Here is a 15887-nt window from a genome sequence, read left to right as displayed (position 1 = left end):
TTGTCAGATGGGTAAACTGCAAACAGAAAATGAAATACTGCATATTCTCACTCATAGGCGGGTGATGAAAAATGAGAACACATGGACACAGGGAAGGAAGTACTACACACTGGGGTCTATTGGGGGGAATAGGGGAGGGACAGTGTGGGGGGAGCTGGGGAGGGATAGCCTGGGGAGAAATGCCAACTGTGGGTGAAGGGGAGGAAGGCAGCAAAACACATTGCCATGTGTATACCTATGCAACTATCTTGAATGTTCTGCACATGTACCCCAAAACCTAAAATGCAATTAAAACAAAAAGAGGTGGCAGCGCTGCAGTCAAAGCCACAAGGCACCTGTCAAGAGCCGAGGTCATGGCGACCGTTTTGGGGGATGGGATGTTAGAGGGATTCTGCTCATTGAATTTCTGGAATGCCAAGCCATGATCCCATCAGCTCTCCTTCCTAGTAAGGGAAGCGTTGTGAGAAAGTTGGCCAAAACTTGAGCGGAAAAACATTCCTCACCACAGCGTTCTTCTCCACTCCTCGCACCAACGTTCCCGTTCATGCCTTTCCTCAAATAAGGGCAGTATGGCAAGAGTTTTCATGGGAAATCATGAGCGTCCACTTTACAGTTCTGATTTGGCGCCTGCTGACTTATTTTTGTTTCCCAGTCTTAGAAATTCTGTAAAGGGCACCAGCCATGTTTCTTCCGTTCATAAGGGAAAAGAGATGTCACGGAGATAGCTACGTTTCCAGGACCCTCGGGACGTTAGAGATGGACGAGAGGGCAGGGCAAAGACGTGGCTTCCAAGAGCGTCTGGAACTCCATGGAGCCGACGTTGAGGAGTAAAATCTACCTTTTCTATTTTTCTCTTTTAATCCCACTTTCCTTGGAATGTTGGGAACTCCCCTCGCACAACGTCTACTCTAGGTCAGGAGTTGGTATCCTGTGTTCGTTATTCTTTCTCTGATTTCTGTCTTGCTGTGTGGTTATTTTCTGCTTTCTTCTCAAGAAGTTTCAGTCTGTGTTTTATGGAATCCACAGCTGTGGAACCTGCCAACACGGAGGGCCAATGATGGAAGTCAAGAAGGGTGTGTTGAGGTTCCTCCCACCTCTGGGGCACAGCAGTCCACCTGGCGTGGACCTTCCCGATTGGCTGCATTGTACTGACGGAATGAATTCCTACTGGGGCCGGGCAGCCCAGGAGCCAAAGGGGTCAGGGCTTGAGCCGTGGGCGGGCCTGGGGCTGGATATATAAGGCCGAGCTCTGGCAGCCGCGAGCACCGCAGAGGTCGCTCCAGGCTGTGGCTCCACATCCCGAGGACCAGAAGCGGACCTGCTCAGCTGTCTGCAAGGACCAGACCGGCATTGCAGAACAGGTGTACCCCTCGCGCCCCGCTATCCCCTCCTTTCCCAACCGCGCAAACCCTCCCCCCACCCCCCACCCCCCACCCCCGGTACGCCCCACGCCGCACGTAGGACTGAGCCGGCTCCGGGTTGCTGTGACTCCACACCCCGAGGCCTGCGGTCTGCGAGGACCAGCGACCCAGAACCAGTGGCCCGCTGCTCCGAGGGACGAGCTTGCTCCAGGCTGCGACTCCGCATCCCGAGGCCTGCCTGACGACCCGGCGGCCAGGGAGGACCGGGGCACCCAGACTTCACATCCCGCCGCCCCAGGACAGAGCTGCCGCCGGCAGCCGCAGGGACAGCGACGCCTGCACAGATCTGGTGAGATGGAGGAAGGCTCGACTACGCTGCACGCAGTGGAGAAGCTGCAGGTGCGTCTGGCCACTAAGACGGACCCGAAGAAAGTCGGGAAATATCTGCAGAAACTCTCCGCCTTGCCCATGACTGCAGACATCCTGGCGGAGACTGGAATCCGAAAGACCGTAAAGAGCCTGCGGAAGCACCAGGACGTGGGCCACTTTGCCAGAGACTTAGCGGCCCGGTGGAAGAAGCTGCTTCCCGTGGACCCAAACACCAGGCCCCGGCCTGACCCACAGGACCATGAGGAGAGCTCTTCCCGAAAGCACTTCGGGGAGGCTCTTCAGGACCAAGAAAAGGTCTGGGGCGTCCCCGAAAACGTGATGTCCCCCAGGCGTCGATCTCCCAGCCCGGAGCACAGGCGTACAGCACACACAACACCTGCGGGGCTCCGGAGATCTCAGCGAAGCTCCCCCACTCGCCAGGACGGAGCCGAGAGAAAGCGCCCCAGAATTGCCCCAGCTGATTCTGGCCCCCATCGCGCCCCTCCCTCAGGGCGCACCGGACCTCTCCCGATGACCCAGGGCCCGGAGCCCGGGCAGCAAGCCGGAAGAGGCCAGGCTGACGCTGCTCAGGGCAGGCCTCTGCTCGCTCCAGGCTGCCAGGGCCAACCCCAGGCCGAAGCAATTAGGGGCCACAGGAAGGGGCACAAATCCTCCCGCCGCGGAGAACGCCCCGTGGGTGCCCAGGACCGTCGGCAGTCTCCCGCTTCCATCGGGGAGACATCCTCCCGGGCCTGCTCCCTAGGGGAAACCTCAAGGCCACCCTCCCGGGAAAGCGCCAGGGACAGACTGCCCTCTGCTACTGCAGGGACACCTAAGACAGGAGGGCGCCCCGGCGCCAGTGGCCAGCGTCTCCCCGCGTGGGCGGTGGCTCCAGACGGCCACCCGCACAGGCCTAGGCACAGACGCTCGCACAAGAAGAGACCGGGTCTGGTCGGCCCTGACCCACGACAGGGGACACACAGCCTGTCCCCCGGGGTCAAACAGCAGCTTTCCAGCGACCCAGAGACTCAAGAGGGGAAGCCACCGACTGCTCATTTGGACGCAATATCCGTGGGCTCCCACTCCGAGGTGGACGAGGGAGAGGGGGCTGAGGAATCTGAGCGGCCCGCTCTGTCATTTGAACAATACCTCACCTACGACCAGTTGCAAAAGAAAGAGAGAAGGACTGTGAAATCTTCCAGCACCGCACGTGGAGATCGACAACGCAGAGCAAACCATTCCAAGGACACTCGTGAGTCCTGGGCTTCGCCTCAGGAATTGCCTCCTGTCAAGGAAAGCCACTCCGAGGGGCTACAGGCGGCCCGTGCTGATTCCTCCGGGCGGAAAACCGTGCTCAGCCTCGGCTTCTCAGAGCTGTGGGACCTCGCAGAGCCCTGGATGCAGGCCAACTACGATCTGCTCTCCGCCTTTGAGTCCAAGACCGCCCAGCCACAGACAGAAACGGCACTCTCCGCACCGACGTTCCAGGAGGAAGCTGGTTCCTCGGGATGCAGAGTGAATGCCAAGATGCAGGTGTACTCGGGCTCCAGGCCTGCCCGCCAGCCCCAGTGGCTGACCTTGCGCCAGCAGTGCGTCCGGGCGCTTAGAGACAACCCCGACGCCCTGGGCCAAGTGGGACGCGTCCCCTCTTGGGTTCTTGAATGTGTCCTGGAAGGGTGTCCGCCTGACCAGCTATATCGCAGAGAGAAAAACAATCCCGCACTCATTGGAGAGACAGATGGATTGTGGAGGATTCACTGCCTCCAGGACTTCAAGGGAGAAAAGCCGCAGGAGCACGAGTCTTGGCGGGAGCTGTACCTGCGGCTTCGGCACGCCCGAGAGCAGCGGCTGCGCCTAGTGACGACCAGTATCCGGGCTGCACGTGAAAACAAGCCCAGCGGCCGACAGACGAAGATGATCTGTTTCAACCCGGTGGCCGAGACGCCTTATGATGCTCCGAGGAGGCAAGAGAAGGCTGCAGGAGCCGCTGATCTCGAAAATAGCAACATCGACCCAGACCCCCAGCCCACCAAAAGCAGCCACCTTCCCTCCAACCGGGGCGGCAGCGACGACAGCGGCCTTCCCAGGTTCCCTGAGAAGCGTGCCTATGCCTGCCTGAGCTGCAGCAATGCGCAGGCGACGCCTGAGGCCAAAATCCGGAAACAGGCTGCAAAGAAAGTGGCCCCGCTGATGGCCAAGGCCATTCGAGACTACAAGAGAAGATTCTCCCGACGATAAACTCAAGACTCGTCTTACAGATGGAATCTAAGGGGAGGAGGACCAATGCAAGTCGATGCGGGTTAAGGAATGCAACTTCCAACTGACACCAGAACCTTTGGCTTAGTGCAAAGTTGAGCTTCTGAATTCTGCAGGTGTCCAGTGCTGGCCCTGGGATTTGGCCTCCCATACCTCCCTGCTGGTAGGACGCCTCAGAGTTTAGAAGATGTGAATGCTTTCACATCGATTCCACTTTGGTGGTTAACTGATCACTTTCTAAATCATGCCCTAGTTAAAATCATCAAAGAGGTACCAGATGGGATTACCTATTTTTTGGTTTTTAAATCATCAACTAGATAATTACTTTTTAGACACAAACTCAAGCCATTAGTTAACACTGATAAATCTCAATACATAAAAGTTTTTTGTTTGTTTTCCTTTGGGTTTTTTGAGTTTTGTTTTTGTTTTCCAAAATGCAGTTTTGCTCTTATTGCCAAGGGTGGAGTGCAATCACACAATCTCAGCTTACTCCTATCCCAGTTTCTTGGGTTCAAGCAATTGCCCTACCTCTGTTTCTCAAGTATTTGGGATTATAGGTATTTGCCATCATGCCAGGTTCATTTTGTATTTTTAGTACAGAGGAATTTTTTCCATTTTGGTCAGGCTGATCTCGAGCTTTCAACCTTGAGTTGATCCACAAGCAACCGCCTCCCAATGTGCTGGAATTAGAGGCATAAGGTACTGAGCCTGCCCTACCCCCTCCTTTCTTTCTTTTTCTTTTTTTTTTTTTTTTTAAATAAAAGGCTGGGCATGATCCTGTAATCATGAGCAATCTTTCTATGGAGGTCAAAAAGGGCAAATGGCTGGAGCCCAGGAGGTGGAGACAAGCCTAGGCAAAATGCTGAAACCCAGTCTCTACAAAAGATATCCAAATGTTCCCAGAATGGTGGCATAGCCCCTGTGGTCCCAGCTTATTAGAGAGCTGGGGTGGCAGGACTGCCTGAGCCTGGGAGGCGGAGGTTGCAGTGACCCTTCATCGTTCCAGCCTGGGTGACTGAACCAGAGCATATCTCAAAGAAAACTACTATTTATTTGAAAAATTAAACTATTTGATTTTATAAACAATTCCGATAACTGGGACAGTCGGTCAATGAGAATAATTTCACTAACACCAAATAGAATCACTTTCAGTCTTTTCACCCAGAATCCCTATGAAAAAATGGCGAAAACTTAATCATTTTATTTAAGTTCTGAATCAAGAAGGCTAAAGCTGCCAGTCAGACTTTCTAATTACTATGAGATGACCAGGTTAGCATTGAGTTCAGATCATATGAGCTTCTACAAGCTTTATTAAACCTTTACTTTTTAACTGAGGGCATTTGTTGGCCTCATAGCTGCTGTAATCACAGGTCCATGTGGCAGATACCATACACACACATGTGCACACACACACACACACACACACAAGTAATATGTTCCATGCACAGAAGATAAAACTATAGGGTCCCTGTACTTTTCAGGGGAATAATGTCTCATTTTTATGCGTGTACAATTAGTTAAGAGAGAGTGGCAGATACAAACAGCTACCCCACAAGGCAGAACCAAGCAAGGTCAGTAGAACAGATGAAAGTCCTGTGCCCTGGGGTTCCAGCAGAACAGGTCCTAGGAACCTTCCTGAAGGAGGCACCTGAGTGGATGCCAGTGCAAGTAGGAAGGGGCCTTCAAGGCTGAAGAACACGAAGCCAGGACAGAGAGCAACAGAAGTACGGCCGGTATGGAAGACAGGGAGCATTCATTCCAGAGAAAAGGATGTGATCTAATCAGAGACTTCAGAAAAATCAGAAAAGCTCCCCCAGTAAGGGCCAGAGACTATACTGGTCTCTTTCTTCACAGCAGTTCCAGAAAGACTCTGAGGTGGCCTGCAAAACTGACAAGAGAGCAGAATATCCTCCTTATGGCAGAGGAGCAGCCACTGATCACCCTGCAGCTTCTCCCCTCTCCCACTGGGACACTCCAGTCCTTTGGAAATCAAATCCATTGGCAACAGCCTTTCTTCCTTGAAAAGGTTTCCCCTCCCAAAATGGACAACAAACATGATACGAACAAACACAACTCAAAACACAAAGAGACAATCAAAGCAAGCTCAAGCCCCTCACAGCTCACCTATGCCCCCACTGCCCCCACTAAAGTCATTCATGACTGCAGTGTGACAATCTTTAGCAGATCACTGCTCCCACAGAGACATTCCCTCTCAAAGAAAGAATAAAACCCACACAAACTGCAAACCTACCCCAAATAGAATTCAGCATCAACCTAAAAATCCTACTATAACATTACCACAATGAGGTGGTAATGAGAAAAATGTCTTCTCTCCCAAAATGTAAAACAAAAAAAGACACAAGTAAGCACAACTGAAAACACAAAGAGACAATTGGAGCAATGCTTTTTGTCTTTTATAGCTCACCTATGCCCCCGTTGAAAAGCTTCTTAAAACCAGCTTCAAATCAAGCTGCTTTAAATAATATCTGCTCAATCTGATTATTGGGGAATGCAACATTTACCAGATAACAACTCTCTCTACATCCCTCCCTCTCCAAAAAAAAGTAAACAAACTACACAAACTACAAACTTTTCCCAATAGACTTCAGCGTCAATATAAGGGATCTTACTCTAAGATTACTTCACTAATCAAGGATAGTTTGATCCTTTTCCAATTTGTTTACAAAATAATTCTAATTCTGAGAGTTCTGGAAGTATTATGAATATTTGATTCCTTTTTTCAGGCATTTCTAAGTCTTGAAACAGAGCAAATTTACCTATTTCTCTACACACCCCTGAGGGATAACTGTCAGAAAGATCTTACAATCAAAATTTTTATTTTCTGATATTCAGGCTATTATAAATTTTTCCTTCAGATAATACAATGGGTAAAAAAGCTAAAAAGATGAAATGTCATACCAAAATTAGAAAGCAATCAAAACCACCATTCAAATGTAAGCACCTGTGCCATCACACCGACAGTCTAAACTTTGCTGAAGACAAAGAATATGTAAACTTACTTAGTTTATCCAAAGTATAGACAGTTTTAATGTGCCAAATAAATATTAAAATAGTGGAAAATTTTTCAATGGGAGCATACATCTACAATCAACTATTCTCTGGAAAAGACTGCTTCCAAAATGCGCAGCCAAACTCCAGCCCTAGCCCACCCTCATGTCAACAGCTTCTGCTCTGCTCAGGTTGGCTTCAGAGCTGCAGGGATGTCGGAGACACCTGCTCAAGGTAGGCCAATGAGCCCTGAGGGATGCTGGCTGGCTTTTTGTGCCACACATTGATGTCCTACAACACCTGCTGCCAATGACTTTACTTGGTCCAGTGCTTTCCGACTAGTGTGTCTTTCCACTGTAATTTATTTCTTAGTTTTGAGACATCCTCTGTGATAACTTGTTACGGTTTCTGGACAGATAACTGCCATCTTTTTTGTAAAAAAAAAAAAAAAAGAGAATATTCTGCAGGCTGGGCACCATGGCTCACGCCTGTAATCCCAGCACTTTGGGACGCCAAGGCTTGTGGATCACCTGAGATCAGGAGGTCAAGACCAGCCTGCTCAACATGTGAAACCCCATCTCTACTAAAAATGTAAAAATTAGCCAGACCTGGTGGTGCACACCTGTAATCCCAGCTACTCTGAGATGGGAGAATTGTTTGAACCTGGGAGGCAGAAGTTTCAGTGAGCCAAGACTGCACCACAGCACTCCAGCCTGAGTGACAGAATGAGACCCTGTCTCAAAAAAAAAAAAAAAAAAAAATACACACACACACACACATATATATTTTTATATATACACACGTATATATATACATATATATACACATACACATATGGTATATTGATACATACATATATATATATATCATTGGATCCAGAAGTTTCTGGATATTTTTTTTTTATTTTTCTATTGCATTTTAGGTTTTGGGGTACATGTGCAGAGCATGCAATGCAGTTGCATAGGTACACACATGGCAGTGTGTTTTGTTTGCTTTCTCCCCTTCACCCACATTTGGCACCTCCCCCTCCCACTGGCCCTCCCCTTTCCCCCAAATAGACCCCAGTGTTTAGTACTCCCTCTCTGTGTCCATGTGTTCTCATTTTTCATCACCCGCCTATGAGTGAGAATATGCGGTGTTTCATTTTCTGTTCTTGTGTCAGTTTGCTGAGAATGATGTTCTCCAGATTCATCCATGTCCCTACAAACGACACGAACTCATCATTTCTGATTGCTGCATAATATTCCATGGTGTATATGTGCCACATTTTCCCAATCCAGTCTATCATCAATGGGCATTTGGGTTGATTCCAGGTCTTTGCTATTGTAAACAGTGCTGCAATGAACATTCGTGTGCATGTGTCCTTATAGTAGAACGATTTATAGTCCTTTGGGTATATACCCAGTAATGGGATTGCTGGGTCAAATGGAATTTCTATTTCTAAGGCCTTGAGGAATCGCCACACTGTCTTCCACAATGGTTGGACTAATTTACACTCCCACCAACAGTGTAAAAGTGTTCCTTTTTCTCCACATCCTCTCCAGCATCTGTTGTCTCCAGATTTTTTAATGATCGCCATTCTAACTGGCGTGAGATGGTATCTCAATGTGGTTTTGATTTGCATCTCTCTGATGACCAGTGACGATGAGCATTTTTTCATATGATTGTTGGCCTCATATATGTCTTCTTTCCTAAAGTGTCGGTTCATATCCTTTGCCCACTTTTGAATGGGCTTGTTTGTTTTTTTCCTGTAAATCTGTTTGAGTTCTTTGTAAATTCTGGATATCAGCCCTTTGTCAGATGGGTAAACTGCAAACATTTTTTCCCATTCTGTTGGTTGCCGATCCACTCTAGTGACTGTTTCTTTTGCCGTGCAGAAGCTGTGGAGTTTGATTAGGTCCCATTTGTCTATTTTGGCTTTTGTTGCCAATGCTTTTGGTGTTTTGTTCATGAAGTCCTTGCCTACTCCTATGTCCTGGATGGTTTTGCCTAGATTTCCTTCTAGGGTTTTTATGGTGCCAGGTCTTATGTTTAAGTCTTTAATCCATCTGGAGTTAATTTAATGTAAGGTGTCAGGAAGGGGTCCAGTTTCTGCTTTCTGCACATGGCTAGCCAGTTTTCCCAACACCATTTGTTAAATAGGGAATCCTTTCCCCATTGCTTGTTTTTGTCAGGTTTATCAAAGATTGTATAGTTGTATGTATGTTGTGTTGCCTCCGGTGCCTCTGTTTTGTTCCATTGGTCTATATCTCTGTTTCGGTACCAGTACCATGCTGTTTTGATTACTGTAGCCTTGTAGTATAGTTTGAAATCCGGTAGTGTGATGCCCCCTGCTGTGTTCTTTTTGCTTAGAATTGATTTGGCTATGCGGGCTCTCTTTTGGTTCCATATGAAGTTCATGGTGGTTTTTTCCAGTTCTGTGAAGAAAGTCAATGGTAGCTTGATGGGGATAGCGTTGATTCTGTAAATTACTTTGGGCAATATAGCCATTTTCACGATATTAATTCTTCCTAACCATGAACATGGAATGTTTCTCCATCTGTTTGTGTCCTCTCTGATTTCATTGAGCAGTGGTTTGTAGTTCTCCTTGAAGAGGTCTCTTACGTTCCTTGTCAGTTGTATTCCAAGGTATTTTATTCTTTTTGTAGCAATTGTGAATGGCAGTTCGTTCTTGATTTGGCTTTCTTTAAGTCTGTTATTGGTGTAGACGAATGCTTGTGATTTTTGCACATTGATTTTATATCCTGAGACTTTGCTGAAGTTGCTTATCAGTTTCAGGAGTTTTTGGGCTGAGGCGATGGGGTCTTGTAGGTATACTATCATGTCGTCTGCAAATAGAGACAATTTGGCTTCCACCTTTCCTATTTGAATACCCTTTATTTCTTTTTCTTGCCTGATTGCTCTGGCTAGAACTTCCAGTACTATATTGAGTAGGAGTGGTGAGAGAGGGCATCCTTGTCTAGTGCCAGATTTCAAAGGGAATGCTTCCAGTTTTTGCCCATTCAGTATGATATTGGCTGTTGGTTTGTCATAAATAGCTTTTATTACAGTTTCTGGATATTTTAAGACAGGCAGAGTATATGTACACACATGCACATATATATATATATCCTGCCTGTCTTAAAATATCTAGAAACTTCTGGATACGATGATCAACAACAGGTTGGGCTTGGTGGCTGATGCCTGTAATCCCAGCACTTGGGTGATGCCTGTAATCCCAGCTAATGTGGGTGGATTGTTGAGCCTTGAAGTTTGAGACCAACCTAGGAAATATGGCAAAACTCTGTCTCTACCAAAAATACAAAAAAATTAGCCAGGCGTGGTGGCATGCACTTGTGCTCCCAGATACTTTGGGCACTGAGGTAGGAGAATCACTTGAGCCCAGGAGGGCTAGGCTGTGGTGATCTGAGATCACGCCACTGCAACTCAGCCTGGGTGACAAAGTGAGACCTTGTCTCAAAAATAAATATATTTTAAAAATTAAACAAATTGTAAAATGAGCAACACCAGCTGGAATTTCTTCCTGATTGGTTCCATTGACATAGTCCTGACTCGCCAGAGAAGCAAAGCAAGCCTCAAAAGATGACTCCAACTTATCCACCAAAGTCCTTTAAGAAGGCGTTGGAGTTCTCATAGCTGCCTGAAGAAGCAAAGCCTGGCCTAAGAAGCCAGGCAGGGGTAGTGGGAGCCCCAGTGGTTGTTAAGACACTGGCTGGGCGAGGTGACTCACGCTTGTAAGCCTAGCACTTTGGGAGACCAAGGCAGGTTGATGGCCTGAGGTCAGGAGTTTGAGACCAGCCTGGCCAACATGGTGAAACCTCGTCTCTACTAAAAATACAAAAAATAGCTGGGCATGGTGGTGGATGCCTGTAATCCGAGCTACCTGGGAGGCTGAGACAGGAGAATCACTTGAACCTGGGAGGCAGAGGTTGCAGTGAGCAGAGACCATGCCATGGCACTCCAGCCTGGGCAACAGAGCAAGACTCCCTCTCAAAAAAAAAAAAAAAAACCACACACACACTGTGTTATTGGCATAGGGAGTAAACAAATATACCAGTGAAACAGAATTGAGGGCCCAGAAACAGTCCCACATATATGTGGACAAAAAACAATGTGGACATCTTTCCAATAAGTATTTTCAGAAAAAAATCGTACATCCCCAAAAATGCCTACGTCATTTCTTTCACACACATACCAAGGAATCAGTTTCACATGGATTATAGATATAAATGTGAAAAGCAAAATAATAAAATTTTTAGAAGACATATGAGAATATTATGAACTAAAAATAAAGATTTTTTGAGAGCACAAAAAGTACTAATTATAAAGTGACCCTTATTTAAACTATAAATTTGTGCTCATTTAAAAAAAAAAATCCAAAAAGAGAGGGAAAAGACCTGTCACAGAATGGGAGAATGTATTGGTATGTTGCAAATATCAACATATATACAAAGGACTAAAATACAAATTTATAAGGAATTCAAATGAGCCAATTTTTAAAAAGAGAAACTAACTCAATAGAAAAATAAGCAAGAGACATAAATTATTCACAAAGTGAGATATCCAAATAGCTAAAAAAAAAAAAAAGAAAAAGAAATGACTTCATTTGTAATCAAAAAGTACAGAATGATGATTATTGAATGATAATACCAAATGTTGGTGAGGATGTGAAGCAATGGGAACTCTTACCTGCTATAAGGAGAATACAAACGGATTTAACCACTGGTATTACCCACTACAGTTAAATTTATGGCTACTCTATGTCACAGTAGTTCCACTCCTTGGATCATATGTTTCCTGTCTCCCTACTAGAATATAATCACCATGAAGGTAAAAGCAATGTCTTTTTTCTTCACTGTATCCCCAGTACTTACTGCACCTGACTCAGGCACTCCGTAAATATTTGTTGAATGAAAGTGTATGGAAAGTCTATCAAGATATTATCATAGACTGAGGAGGAAAATATTGAATGAGGAAAATAGGCTGGGTGCAGTGGTTCCCATCTGTAATCCCAGCACTTTGGGAGGCTGAGGCAGGTGGATCACAAGGTCAGGAGTTCAAGACCAGCCTGGCCAAGGTGATAAACCTGGTCTCTACTAAAAATACAAAAGTTAGGCTGAGCGCGGTGGCTCACACCTGTAATCCCAGCACTTTGAGAGACAGAGGCAGGCGGATCATGAGGTCAAGAGATCGAGATCAGCCTGGCCAACATGGTGAAACCCCGTCTCTACTAAAAAAATACAAAAATTAGCTGGGCATGGTGGCACACACCTGTAGTCCCAGCTACTTGGGAGGCTGAGGCAGGAGAATTGCTTGAACCCGGGAGGCAGAGGTAGCAGCGAGCCAAGATCATGCCCCTGCACTCCAGCCTGGCACTTGGTGACAGAGCGAGACTCTGTCTCAAAAAAAAAAAATACAAAAGTTAGCCACCTATAATCCTAGCTACTCAGGAGGCTGAGGCCGGAGAATTGCTGGAACCCAGGCAGCATGAGCCAGGATCATGCCACTGCATACCAGCCTGGTAACTGAGCGAGACTCCAACTCAAAAAAAAAAAAAAAGAAAGAAAGAAGAAAAGAATTTATAGCCAGGCTCCTGGCATGGTAATGCAAACCCATAGTTCCAGCTTCCTGGGAGGCTGAGACAGGAAGATCACTTGGGCCCGGGAATTCGAGGTTGCAGTGAGTCATGATGGTGCCACTGCACTCCAGCCTGGGCAACAGAGCAAAATCGTATCTCTAAAAATAGTAATAATCAATTTAAAAGGAAAAGAAAGATCTCTTCTGTGTAAATAAAAATATCTAGGCCGGTGTGGTGGCTCACGCTTGTAATCCCAGCACTTTGGGAGGCACAGGTGAGTGGATTACCTCAGGTCAGGAGTTCGAGACCCGCCTGGCCAATGTGGTGAAACCCCATCTCTACTAAAAATACAAAAATTAGCCAGGCATGGTGGCAGGTGCCTGTAATCCCAGCCACTTAGGAGGCTGGGGCAAGAGAATTGCTTGAACCTGGGAGGCGGAGGTTACAGACAGCTGAGATCATGCCACTGCACTCCAGCCTGGGTAACAAGAGCGAAACTCCGTCTCAAAAAAAAAAAAAAATCTAAACACACATGCAGTTATGACATGTAAATTTATTTCCAAATAGTTAAGCAAGAAACTACTGATGACAGTTTCACAATATGGACAGGGAATGAAGAGTGAGAAAGAAGGAATTTACTTTTCACTGTATACCGTCCCGTTAAATACCCATTGGGATTTTTAAAGTTGATTTCAAAACAGTATAAAAATTCCAAGAGTATTTAACAGGAAAGTATACAATGGAAAGCAAATCATCAGTAGTTTCTTGCGTATCATTTACATACAATAAAATGCATGCATTTTAAGTATACCATTCAATGAGTTTTGAAAATGTACACATACATTTAATCAACACCCCAGTCAAGATTTACAACATCTCTATCACCCCAGAATGTTTCTTCTGTCTCTATGGTTGCTAGCAGAAATCAGTTCTTTATGAGTTGCAGGACCGAGGGCCTCAGTTTCTGGTTGGCTGTTAGCTGGAAGCTTCCCTCAGTTCTTTGCAGGGTGGGCTTCTCCAAAGGGCACCTCACAACACAGCAGCTTGTTTTGTCAAAACCAACTCTGTATCCTGCTTTGATGTGTTTGAGTTTCCAGGATCTATGGGAAAAATTTTGGCCATTATTTCTTCACATGTGTTTTTCTCCTCTCCTCCTCCACTCTGGGATATAAATTGCATATGTGTTAGACCACTCAATTTGTCCTTCAAATCATGGAGGCTTTGTTAATTTTTCCTGCAGTCGTTTCTCTGGTGCTTCAGTTTAGATAGTTTCTAGTATAATTTATTCAATTCACTAATCTTTTCTTCTCCAATGTCTTGTTATATTCATCCAGTGAATTTTTCAGTTAATATACTTTTTTTTAACTCTAGATGTTTCATTTTATTCTTATGATCATGTTTTCTTTTAAATATGTAAACATATTTAGACCAGCTGTTGTTAAAGTCCTTTCCTGCTAATTTCATCTTCACTGTCATTTCTGGATCTATTTCTATTGACTGATTTTTGTCCTGGTTTTGTCACATTTTCCTGTTTCTTATGACCACTAGTAATTTTTGATTGGATGCCAAATATTGTGAATGTCTGGGTTTTATTGTCATCTTTGAAATGTGTTGAGTGTTGTTTTGGCATATAATTTAGTTACTTGAAAATCAGTTTCATCATATCAGACCTTGTTGTTAAGCTTAATTAGGTAAGGGATATCTAAAGTAGCATTTATTCTAGGCTGTGCCTAGCTTTTCTTACTCTGATGCATAGCCTTTCTTGGATCTCTACTAAATGCTCTGCTGTCCCACAAGATTTCTCCACTTAAATTGGTCAGAACGCAAATGTCGGCAGGGTGCGGTGGCTCAGGCCTATAATCCCAGCACTTTGGGAGGCCGATCACTAAGTCAAGAGATCCAAACCATCCTAGCCAACATCGTGAAACCCCATCTCTACTAAAAATACAAAAATTAGCCTGGTGTGGTGGTGCTCTCCTGTAATCCCAGCTACTCAGGAGGCTGAGATAGAAAAGTCACTTGAACCCAGGAGGTGGAGGTTGCAGTGAGCCGAGATAGAGCCACTGCACTCCAGCCGGGGTGACAAAGCGAGACTCCATCTCAAAAAAAAAAAAAAACGAACACGAATGTCTCTAAATGCTATGAGAGCAGCTTCATATGTATCTGGGTGGTGAATTTTATACTTTGGGTATTTAAAATTAAAACCTGGCATGGCGGGCTGGGCATGGTGGCTCACGCCTGTAATCCCAGCACTTTGGGAGGCCAAGGCGGGTGGATCACGAGGTCAAGAGATGAACACCATCCTGGTCAACATGGTGAAACCCAGTTTCTACTAAAAAAAAAAAAAAAATACAAAAAATTAGCTGGGCATGGTGGCGCGTGCCTGTAATCCCAGCTACTCAGGAGGCTGAGGCAGGAGAATTGCCTGAACCCAGGAGGCAGAGGTTGCAGTGAGCTGAGATCGTGCCATTGCACTCCAGCCTGGGTAAAAAGAGCGAAACTCCGTCTCAAAAAAAAACAAAAAAACCTGGCATGGCATGGTGGCTCACACCTGTAATCTCAGCACTTTGGGAGGCCAAGACAGGCAGATCACTTAAGATCAAGAGTTTGAGACCAGCCTGGCCATGGTGAAACCCCATCTCTACTTTAAAAAATACAAAAATGAGCCAGGCACGACTGCGGACACCTATAATCTCAGCTACTCAGAAGGCTTAGACAAGAGAAGAGCTTGAACCCAGGAGGCGGAGGTTTCAGTGAGCCAAGGTTGTGCCACCGCACTCCAGCCTAGGCAAAAAAGAGAGACTCTGTCTCAAAAAAAAAAAAAATTAAAACAAAAATAAAATTAAAACCTAACAAACATTATTTTTACAAAAGAAAGCAAGTATGTTTCAACACAGAACATAAAATATACAAATTTATGTCTGTATATTCTCAGTTTGTGATTTTAAAAAAAAGTTTCCAAAAGTACCAACGGGGCATTAGCAACATGTTCCAGGTTGTCTAATTACTCTCTCTTTCTTGGTCCAAGTATGGAGAAAAAATAGTTCAACAGCAGCCACAGCTTTTTAAGAGATGCCCACAAGGCCGCAGCAGTGGTCAGAACTGAAGGGGTTAATCTTCCTTGAATATGAGAGGAACAGAGAACTTAAAACTTAAGCGTTACTTAAAATTCAGCTTAGCTTTATGGTGATTTAGAGTTTGTTTAATTAGTATTTAGAACTGCACATTGTTTATAGCTATTGGTATTTCAATAGATGTTTAAATTGTTGAACATTTGAAGTTTAATAAGCTTCAGTTCTTTGAAGAAAAACACT

The 15887-nt window shown here is 45.6% G+C and overlaps 1 protein-coding gene and 1 pseudogene across 6 annotated transcripts in view; one reads left to right on the top strand and one right to left on the bottom strand.

Annotated features, from left to right (window-relative positions):
* Positions 1-15887, bottom strand: part of KATNAL2 (katanin catalytic subunit A1 like 2) — a 113006-nt gene that overhangs the window by 83436 nt on the left and 13683 nt on the right. The window lies entirely within an intron of this gene.
* LOC100391757 (elongin-A2) lies at positions 1716-4024 on the top strand (annotated as a pseudogene).

Source organism: Callithrix jacchus, chromosome 13, assembly GCF_049354715.1.
Source record: "Callithrix jacchus isolate 240 chromosome 13, calJac240_pri, whole genome shotgun sequence".
Classification (NCBI taxonomy): domain Eukaryota; kingdom Metazoa; phylum Chordata; class Mammalia; order Primates; family Cebidae; genus Callithrix; species Callithrix jacchus.
Note: the sequence above shows the minus strand (reverse complement) of the source record. Positions and strands in the feature narration are given on the sequence as shown.